Raw genomic sequence first — 12,101 nt, forward strand, 5'->3', positions numbered from 1 at the left:
AAATACTTACCTTTAAAATAAACCCTAATATAGCTACAATATAAATAATAATTATATTACAGCTATCTTAGGATTTATATTTATTTTACAGGTAACTTTCAATTTATTTTAACCATGTACAATAACTATTAAATAGTTATTAACTATTTAATAGCTTACCTAGCTAAAATAAAGAGAAATGTACCTGTGAAATAAATCCTAACCTAAGTTACAATTACACCTAACACTACACTATACTTTAATAAATTATTCCTATTTAAAAATAAATACTTACCTGTAAAATAAACCCTAAGATAGCTACAATATAATTAATAATTATATTATAGCTATCTTAGGATTTATATTTATTTTACAGGTAACTTTGTATTTATTTTAGCTAGTTAGAATAGTTATTAAATAGTTATTAACTATTTAATAACTACCTAGCTAAAAGAAATACAAAATTACCTGTAAAATAAATCCTAACTTAAGTTACAATTAAACCTAATACTACACTATCATTAAATTAACTAAATAAACTACCTACAAATAACTACAATTAAATACAATTACATAAACTAACTAAAGTACAAAAAATAAAAAAAGCTAAGTTACAAAAAATAAAAAAGTAAGTTACAAACATGTTAAAAATATTACAACAATTTTAAGCTACTTACACCTAATCTAAGCCCCCTAATAAAATAACAAACCCCCCCAAAATAAAAAAAATCCCTACCCTATTCTAAATTAAATAATTTTCAAAGCTCTTTTACCTTACCAGCCCTTAAAAGGGCCATTTGTGGGGGCATGCCCCAAAAAGTTCAGCTCTTTTGCCTGTAAAAGAAAAATACAACCCCCCCCCCAACATTAAAACCCACCACCCACATACCCGAATCTAACCCAAACCCCCCTTACAAAAACCTAACACTAATCCCCTGAAGATCATCCTACCTTGAGTCGTCTTCACTCATCCGAGCCACCGATGGAACTGAAGAGGACATCCGGAGCGGAAGAAGTTAATCCTCCAAGCGGCGCTGAAGAAATCTTCAATCCGATGAAGTCATCATCCAGGCGGCGCTGAAGAAGTCTTCGATCCGGCCGATGTCATCTTCAAAGAGGCGCTGAAGAGGTCTTCTATCCGGGCGAAGTCATCTTCCAAGCCGGGTCTTGAATCTTCCTTCCGCCGACGCGGAACCACCTTCTTCACCGACGGACTACGACGAATGACGGCTCCTTTAAGGGACGTCATCCAAGATGGCGTCCCCTCAATTCCGATTGGCTGATAGGATTCTATCAGCCAATCGGAATTAAGGTAGGAAAATCTGATTGGCTGATGGAATCAGCCAATCAGATTCAAGTTCAATCCGATTGGCTGATCCAATCAGCCAATCAGATTGAGCTCGCATTCTATTGGCTGATCGGAATAGCCAATAGAATGCGAGCTCAATCTGATTGGCTGATTCCATCAGCCAATCAGATTTTTCCTACCTTAATTCCGATTGGCTGATAGAATCCTATCAGCCAATCGGAATTGAGGGGACGCCATCTTGGATGACGTCCCTTAAAGGAGCCGTCATTCGTCGTAGTCCGTCGGTGAAGAAGGTGGTTCCGCGTCGGCGGAAGGAAGATTCAAGACCCGGCTTGGAAGATGACTTTGCCCGGATAGAAGACCTCTTCAGCGCCTTTTTGAAGATGACATCGGCCGGATCGAAGACTTCTTCAGCGCCGCCTGGATGATGACTTCATCGGATGGAAGATTTCTTCAGCGCCGCTTGGAGGATTAACTTCTTCCGCTCCGGATGTCCTCTTCAGTTCCATCGGTGGCTCGGATGAGTGAACACGACTCAAGGTAGGATGATCTTCAGGGGATTAGTGTTAGGTTTTTGTAAGGGGTTTGGGTTAGATTAGGGGTATGTGGGTGGTGGGTTTTAATGTTGGGGGGGGTTGTATTTTTCTTTTACAGGCAAAAGAGCTGAACTTTTTGGGGCATGCCCCCACAAATGGCCCTTTTAAGGGCTGGTAAGGTAAAAGAGCTTTGAAATTTATTTAATTTAGAATAGGGTAGGGATTTTTTTTATTTTGGGGGGGTTTGTTATTTTATTAGGGGGCTTAGATTAGGTGTAAGTAGCTTAAAATTGTTGTAATATTTTTAACATGTTTGTAACTTACTTTTTTATTTTTTGTAACTTAGCTTTTTTTATTTTTTGTACTTTAGTTAGTTTATGTAATTGTATTTAATTGTAGTTATTTGTAGGTAGTTTATTTAGTTAATTTAATGATAGTGTAGTATTAGGTTTAATTGTAACTTAAGTTAGGATTTATTTTACAGGTAATTTTGTATTTCTTTTAGCTAGGTAGTTATTAAATAGTTAATAACTATTTAATAACTATTCTAACTAGCTAAAATAAATACAAAGTTACCTGTAAAATAAATATAAATCCTAAGATAGCTATAATATAATTATTAATTACATTGTAGCTATCTTAGGGTTTATTTTACAGGTAAGTATTTATTTTTAAATAGGAATAATTTATTAAAGTATAGTGTAGTGTTAGGTGTAATTGTAACTTAGGTTAGGATTTATTTCACAGGTACATTTCTCTTTATTTTAGCTAGGTAGCTATTAAATAGTTAATAACTATTTAATAGTTATTGTACATGGTTAAAATAAATTGAAAGTTACCTGTAAAATAAATATAAATCCTAAGATAGCTATAATATAATTATTATTTATATTGTAGCTATATTAGGGTTTATTTTAAAGGTAAGTATTTAGTTTTAAATAGGATTCATTTAGTTAATAAGAGTTAATTTATTTAGATTTATTTAATTAATATTTAAGTTAGGGGGGCGTTAGGGTTAGGGTTAGACTTAGGTTTAGGGCTTAATCATTTTATTACAGTGGCGGCGGCGTAGTGGGGGGCAGGATAGGGGTTAATAAATTTATTATAGGTGGCGACGGTGTAGGGGGGGCAGATTAGGGGTTAATAAATTTATTATAGGTGGCGACGGTGTAGGGGGGGCAGGATAGGGGTTAATACATTTAATATAGGCTGCGGCGGGTTCAGGGAGCGGCGGTTTAGGGGTTAATACATTTATTATAGTTGCGGTGGGCTCCGGGAGCGGCGGTTTAGGGGGTAATAACTTTATTTAGTTGCGGCGGTGTAGGGGGGGGTCAGATTAGCGGTGTTTAGACTCGGGGTACATGTTAGGGTGTTAGGCGTAGACAGCTCCCATAGGAATCAATGGGATGTCTGGCAGCAGCGAACTTGTACTTTCGCTATGGTCAGACTCCCATTGATTCCTATGGGATCCGCCACCTCCAGGGGTGGCGGTTTGAAAACCAGGTACGCTGGGCCGTAAAAGTGCCGAGCGTACCTGCTAGTTTTTTGATAACTAGCAAAAGTAGTGAGAATGTGCCGCACTTGTGTGCGGAACATCTGGAGTGACGTAAGAATCGATCTGTGTCGGACTGAGTCCGGCGGATCGAAGTTTACGTCACAAAATTCTACTTTTGCCGGTCTCGAGCCTTTGATAACTAAGGCGAATCAGCCTCGCCACAAATACGCTGCGGAATTCCAGCGTATTTGAGGTTGACGGCTTGATAACTAGGCCCCATGCTGTACAAAACTAGTATAACCATCATTTTTTGGGGGAATTAACTAACTGAATGACAGAACTGAGAGAATACTTCTAAATCACAGATGAAGGGTGAGTGACAATTTTTAAACTGGAAACAGAGAGGCAGAAAGTGGGAAATAAAGAATTATGTTTAAAAGGACCACAAGACATTCAAGTTACCTCCCCAGTTAGGAATTATTCAAAACTACTTATGATCATGGACAGACATAGGATTCACAATATGGATGTGAGCTAACAATGACTGATGTTACTGGCAATTACAATAATACTGGTGGGGATATGGCTGATCTGCTGGATGGCAATTACTGGAATTAAGGTGGAATGGCTTTGTGTGCGGGAAAATTATTAGAATGAAAAATAATTAATATTTAATAAAAAAGAAGATGGAGGGGAGGAAGACAAACATTTATGTAAGTCCAAGTTTGGCTAGAGTAAGAGGAGACTCTGAAAAAGAATACACTTCTTAGCACTCTCGGTGGTGACCTATAAGTAAATTTAATTGAACACAGCACTTATTATGGACTTCGGAAATAAATGAAAAACTTAACTTTTAATAGTTACTTTATAAAATAGGAAAATAGTTTTAAAATCACACTTAAGTAACCTCCAGTAGAACGTAATATGTATGCCGTGATTGTGTTTCAACTAAGAATCATAAGGTGTCAGTAACTAACCCTATGGAATAGGGAGACTTGTGTTATTTATCTAATTATTCAATAGGGCTGAGATGTATCTGTTTGCAATGCTCGCCTGTTATGAAACAAAACTTCTTATAATTAGCTAAGATATAAACTGATTATCGTTAATTTGTAGTCTGTATAGTAAGAAGCTGCTGTTATAGTTATGTTCTAGCGTTTACAGTGAAATTGCTGTTTTTAAATTATGTATATATGCGTTTTTTGAGTATTATAGGCTTAGTATATCCATAAAAAGGCATAAGTTCTTTTGACTAGAGTCAGAATCTTATGATAACTTCTTTTGTGTACTGAAATTATCTCCTTGTGGTATACGGATCTAACTATAGTCTGCCAGATTGTTGGCTTTTCAGATGTATAATGAAAATCACCTATACTCTATAATGATTTTGCTTAGAATGATAATTCTTTTAATTTATGAATGTTATTTTTTGTGCCGTGTGTTTGTGTACACTTTTTATTAATTAATGTGGTCATTTAGCATTTAGAAGATAATAGTTGTTTAAACTCATTATACAAACAACTGATTAGCTGTATGCCTGTATATCAGGCTCTTAATATTCTTAGGTATAACGAAGTTTGTATATATTTCTCATTAGATAAGCAGCCCAATATCAATTCTTATTTTTGAAGCTAATAGATCATTAATTATACTTATAGTTGACCTTTTCTTGTGTTCACGGTATAAAGCATAATACATATATATATATATCTCAGTGTAAAAGGTCCATTTTAGCATAAAGTTTATTAACTTAATATTGATATCTCAATCCATCTTAATATTGAAAGACTTTATCGCTTACTTATGGGTTTATTCTTTAGCGAGTATTAACAGATTGATAGACCATAATAAATGCTTATAAATTGCCTTTTCTTGTATTTGAGGTATTGTGCATGTTACAGATATATCTATAATAAGTCCGCTCAACTTAAGGTCTGTTGGGTTAGTAATACTGTCTTAATCCAGCTTCGGTATGAAAGGACTTTGTCACTTTCTCATAGTGTTATACTTTAACAAATACTAACAAATAGTGTATATTCACTCTGCCCACTGCTACAAAGTGGGCATGACATAATCAACTGATACTACTAATATACCTGAGAAAAATGAATGGTCAGAGAGTGAATATACACTATTTGTTAGTATTTGTTAAAGTATAACACTATGAGGAAGTGACAAAGTCCTTTCATACCGAAACCAATCGGAATATAAGACACGCCACCTTGGATGATGTCACTTAAAGGAACCGTCATTCAGTAAGAAGACTCCGGATGAAGAGGATGCTCCGCGTCGGATGTCTTGAAGATGGAAGATGCCGTCTGGATGAAGACTTCTGCCCGTCTGGAGGACCACTTCGCCCGGCTTGGATGAAGACTTCTCCTGGCTTCGTTGAGGACTTCGGCCCGGTTGGATGAAGACTTCTGCCGCTTCCTTGAGGATGGATGTCCGGTTTTCAGAACAGTAAGTCGATCTTCAGGGGGTTAGTGTTAGGTTTTTTTAAGGGTGTATTGGGTGGGTTTTATTTTTTAGATTAGGGTTTGAGCCGCAAAAGAGCTAACTGCCCTTTTAAGGGCAATGCCCATCCAAATGCCCTTTTCAGGGCAATGGGGAGCTTAGGTTTTTTTAGATAGTATTTTATTTGGGGGGTTGGTTGTGTGGGTGGTGGGTTTTACTGTTGGGGGGGTTGTTTGTATTTTTTTTTTTTACAGGTAAAAGAGCTGATTACTTTGGGGCAATGCCCCGCAAAAGGCCCTTTTAAGGGCTATTGATAGTTTAGTTTAGGCTAGGTTTATTTTTTTTATTTTGGGGGGGCTTTTTTATTTTGATAGGGCTATTAGATTAGATGTAATTAGTTTAAATATCTTGTAATTTGTTTATTATTTTCTGTAATTTAGTGGGGGGGGGGACAAAAGAAAACACTCCGCGCTATTAATGTGTTACCCCCAGATGAAAGACAGTAATCCACAGTCCTTATGTATCAAAACCGCTGATAGCGGTACAGTCACAATAAGATGAGATACAAGTGCTGTATTGACACTCAAATACCTCCGTTTGCAGTCACTAATCTCAGAGGTGTGTATCCGACCCAAACCGATGGCTGTTGCTGAGGATTTACAATAGAGCGGCCAAGTTTTTCCGGCTGTAGGCTCTGTGAGGCTCTGCTCTGTTGTCGGCGTCCTCGCCTAGCGTGTTCCTCTATTGCGCCTAATGATGACATCACAGTCTCGCTATGTGCGGCACAATCCTATGCAGCTCTATAGATGTGGAGATCTTAGGCACTCCACCAGGAACGACAGTATCATAGAAGAAAAAACAGAGAGCGCATCCGGATTCAAGTGAGTTTATTCAACAACGATAATACTGACACACAAATAGGATAACACTTACAAGATTCCAGATAAAATAGGCATATAGATAGATGTATAATTCGATGCTGACCGGACCACTCACCACAAGCCCTCCAAGTGGTAGCTGGACCCCCACAGCAAACGACTTATTACAGGTAAATTCACAATTTCACCTATGCGGTGTATATTTCAACCTCAACGCGTTTCCCCCGTTTAACGAACGGGCTTTTTCAAGAGGACAGGTGAGTCTAACCTGTAATGTTGTTCTATATAAGGTTTAAATTAGCCAATCAGAATTTTCCTCATATTAAAGGATAGCACACCCCTTCCTGTGTGCTATCCAGATTAAACCATTTGGCTTCTGATCAATACATTGAAAGATACATAAAATTGCAAGATAAAAATTCCTTAAAAACATACACATAGAATGATTACCATTTCATCATATTAAAAAATTAATGTATATAAAACTTAAAATCATATGAACAATATTAAAAATAATTAACTAAAACAAAATATCAATTAACCTATGCATGGAATAAAATAATGAACCATATTTATAAAAAGCATAAGATTATTTACTAAAAACTGTTATTTATATATAACGGATTTCTAATTTAAATATGCTAGCATCCTGATTAATACAATTGCACAGGGATATTATATGTAAACCAAGCATTGTTCTTATATATGTGCTGCCACATCTATATCAATGTTCATCCCCAATGGAGTTAAACATTTCATCTTATAGATCCAAAGGGTTTCTAATTTACGTAACTTGAGGAGTCTCCCTCATTGGGGGGTACCCAGTCTATGACCTGTACACGTAAACTACTAGGGTCACAATTGTGTGCATCCATAAAATGTCTGGGCACACTATGTTTGGGATATTTCTCTTTGATATTATTTACATGCTCATATATTCTCCTCTTTATTTTTCTTTTCGTGCGGCCTATGTAATACAGGCCACACCCACACTCAAGGAGATACACTACGTAAGTGGAATGACAATTACTCCTAATCTTGATATTAAACTGTTGTGAATGATCAGAGTTCATAAATGAAGTAGAATTATTTATATGTTGACACATAATGCATTTTTTCTTACCACACTTAAAAGTTCCTTTCTTACCCGTTAGCCAACTGGTGTTGTTGATACTACTGTTTTCTATTGGTTTTTTCAATCTGCTAGGGGCTAAAATATTTTTCAGATTTTTCCCTTTCTTAAATGTTAACTCTGGGTTGTTTCCTAATTGGCTTCCTAGAATGGGGTCAGCCTTTAAGATAGACCAATGTTTATTGAGGATCTTTCTGATTTGTTTTGCTCCCTCATTATATGTTGTTATAAATCTTATAGTTGTCTCCCCTTGCTTCTTTTTTGGGTGTATGTTACTACTATTTTCATTTTTCTTATTTATCAATAAATCTTTCCTATCTTTTTGTGAAGCTCTTGCTTTTGCATCTCCCAACAATTTCTTATCGTAGCCTTTTCTAATCAGTTTGTTTTCTAATATTTCTGATTCTAACTGGAAATTATTTTCATGAGTACAGTTCCTACGCATACGGAGGAACTGGCTATAAGGGATGTTTTGTTTCCAGCTCTTTTTATGTGCGCTGGAGTAATCTATAAAACTATTTCTTTCAGTTTTCTTTCTAAAGTTGGTAACTGCAATTATGTTGAATTCATCTTTATACAAAATTAAATCCAGGAATTCAATGGACACACTTGAATGATTCCCAGTGAATTTCAAATTAAATTCATTATTATTAATGTAACCATAGAAGTCCTGGATCTCTGATTCATTGCCCTGTCATAAAATGATGATATCATCGATAAAACGACTGTATTGTATAATATTCCTATCAAAGGCATTTTTAGCCCAGATGTACTTATTTTCAAAGTGATTCATATAAAGATTCGCATATGAGGGCGCGAAAGTCGTCCCCATCGCGGTCCCGTTTGTTTGTAAATAAATTAAATCTTCAAACTTAAAGTAATTGTGGGACAATATGAATCCAATGCTATCACTCAAAAATTTAGCATGCTCAGGCAAAAAATTGGATCTAGTGAGTTCCAATTCAATTGCTTCAACACCCAAATCGTGGGGAATACAAGTGTACAGGGCGGAAACATCACACGTTATCCAAAACATGTTCTGTTCCCACTCTAACCCTTCAAATTTACTTATCACTTCCTGAGTGTCTTTCAGAAAGGCTTTTGTTTTACTCACTAAAGGCTGTAAATAAAAGTCCACATATTTAGACAGGTTATCACAAAGTGAGCCAATCCCGGACACAATAGGTCTTCCCGGAGGGTTGACTACATCTTTGTGGACCTTGGGTAAATGATAAAACAAAGAAGTGGTAGGAAAAGGATTGGATACAAATCTGAACTCATCATTATTTAAAATGCCATCTGATTTTGCTTTCACCAATAGTTTCTCTAGATCCTTACTAAAGGTGATGGTGGGGTCGAATTTCAAAATTTTATAAACAGAGGTGTCATTAAGGAGATTAAATGCTTCCCTCATGTAATGGTCTCTCTTTTGTATGACAATACCGCCGCCCTTATCGGCAGAGCAGATTACAATGTCCCTGTTGTTACTGAGATTCTCTAAAGCCTTTCTTTCTAAAATTGTCAGATTATCATTATGTTTATTGATAAAACTATTGTCATCTTTGAAGGCCATCTCTAAATCTTTGAGTACCAATTTAGTAAAGAGGGGTATTTGTTCCCCTTGAGACCCTATGGGGTTAAATGTAGATTTACCCTTAAAGTTTGAATGTTGAATTTCAGGTCCCGAATCATGTAGGGAGATGTTGAGAAGTTCCTCTATTTCTAAATTATCAGTCATAGCCCCATTATTAGATCCACCATTTAGGTTTATATTCCCCTCTTCTTCTAAATTCTGTAGAACTCTAAGGGTTTCTATATCTGATGCCTGAATATGTTCCACTTGTGTATCAGTTCTATTAATGGGATTTTTAAGATAGTGTCTTTTGAGAGTAAGTTTCCTTATGTACTTATGTACATCTACAAAAGTCTCAAACTTATTAGGCTTGGATTTGGGTGCAAAATTCAACCCCTTATTAAGTAAGCGAATATCATTATTGCTCAAAGGAATTTCAGCTATGTTGAAAATCTCGGTTCTAGCATTATCTAGTTCTTCCTTCTTCTCTCTAGATGCCTGTACTCTTCTCCCAGCTCTTGTTCCACGTCTATTTCTAACGGTCTTTTTCCTGATCTTATTTGTGATTGGACGTGGTTTGGAGGTACTATTAAATCTGGTTCCTTGGGGTTCTCTCGTTGGTCTAAAAAATGCTGCTGATGATTTACCACAGCATTAGTTTTAGGTTTGGCCCCCGTTTTTTCCCAGTTTCCATTTCTAGTGTGGTGATTATACAGTGGTTCAAATCTATTAGAAGTAGGAACATGATACCAATCAGAATCCTGATCCCTATTTGAATAAAAACCTCTAGGGTTAGAGGGTTCATTCCTGTGTGACTGGGAATTGTTGTTCCTCCTCCAGTTAGAGGGAGAGTCTTTCTGATTGGAAGCATATCTTGGTCTAAAAGACTGAGTCCTGTTATATATTGGGGAATTGATTCGCATATTATAATCCCTAAATTGGTGATTTCTTCTATAATTAGATTCATTATGATGATACGTGTGTCTATAATTATTCCTATTATTATTATTTGCCATCCCCAAATGGTTATTATGAGGAAAGTTATTTCTAGGTTCCTCCACATTTAGTGCTTGATCTCTGATATTGGAATTGGTAAGTGTGTGCGTTACCTTATTGCTTACCTTATTGATTTGTTTTGCTAATCTAGTTTTGTTAGCTTCTTGTTTATAACTATACACTCTATTTTCTTTAAAATCCTCCATATCCCTTAACAGTTTTTTATGTTTTTTTGCTTGTAATTCAACATCTAGTTTTTTGATTCTAGATTGGATGCTAGCATTTCTATTTATCCATTTCTCCTCATTCTTATACCCCTGTATATTCTGTATTGTGTTTTTAATTTCAATTTTATTCTTCTCTAATCTCTGTTCCCTATATTTAACCAAAATTTTGATTAATTTAATGGAGCACTCATGCAATGCTTCCTCCCACTCAGTTGCATGTTCCACTTCATCCAGCTCAAAGGCTGGATGTTTAAAGATCCGTAGACCCCTTGGTACAATGTTGTGTAGTACATAATTATCTAGCAGCACCAAATCTTGCCAATCTTTGGTGTCAGATTCAAGTAGGTGCTCAAGCGTTTTGAATAGGGTTTCAGGGTCACTAGAAGCTGAATCTACCAAATTAGCATCTAAATTTAATAAATTAAGATTGCGGTGTCTATTTTCCCTAAGGGTACATTCCCCAAAGTTTTCCATCACAATGCCCTAGAAGTTATCTATGTAAATATACAATGAATTATTTTAGAAAGGGATAGTTGCAATTTACAAAGGGAAATTAAATTTCTAACATTCACACCAGATGATGTATTAAATACACAGTTGCCTAAAACACTACGCAATAAAATGGGTTATAGATATCCACAGTTAGAAATATGTTATAGCCCAATCAATGTATATGAGAAACTGGGGGGATCTTAATTTCGCGGATAGTAATAAGAACAATACACTATGCAGAAACAAAAGAAAACACTCTGCGCTATTAATGTGTTACCCCCAGATGAAAGACAGTAATCCACAGTCCTTATGTATCAAAACCGCTGATAGCGGTACAGTCACAATAAGATGAGATACAAGTGCTGTATTGACACTCAAATACCTCCGTTTGCAGTCACTAATCTCAGAGGTGTGTATCCGACCCAATCCGATGGCTGTTGCTGAGGATTTACAATAGAGCGGCCAAGTTTTTCCGGCTGTAGGCTCCGTGAGGCTCTGCTCTGTTGTCGGCGTCCTCGCCTAGCGTGTTCCTCAATTGCGCCTAATGATGACGTCACAGTCTCGCTATGTGCGGCACAATCCTATGCAGCTCTATAGATGTGGAGATCTTAGGCACTCCACCAGGAACGACAGTATCATAGAAGAAAAAACAGAGAGCGCATCCGGATTCAAGTGAGTTTATTCAACAACGATAATACTGACACACAAATAGGATAACACTTACAAGATTCCAGATAGAATAGGCATATAGATAGATATATAATTCGATGCTGACCGGACCACTCGCCACAAGCCCTCCAAGTGGTAGCTGGACCCCCACAGCAAACGACTTATTACAGGTAAATTCACAATTTCACCTATGCAGTGTATATTTCAACCTCAACGCGTTTCCCCCGTTTAACGAACGGGCTTTTTCAAGAGGACAGGTGAGTCTAACCTGTAATGATGTTCTATATAAGGGGGGGGGGGTTGTACTTTAGCTAATTAATTTAATTTATTTAATTGTTGTTAATTTAGTCAATTTATTTAA

This window comes from Bombina bombina, chromosome 6 (genome assembly GCF_027579735.1).
Source record: "Bombina bombina isolate aBomBom1 chromosome 6, aBomBom1.pri, whole genome shotgun sequence".
NCBI classification, from domain to species: domain Eukaryota; kingdom Metazoa; phylum Chordata; class Amphibia; order Anura; family Bombinatoridae; genus Bombina; species Bombina bombina.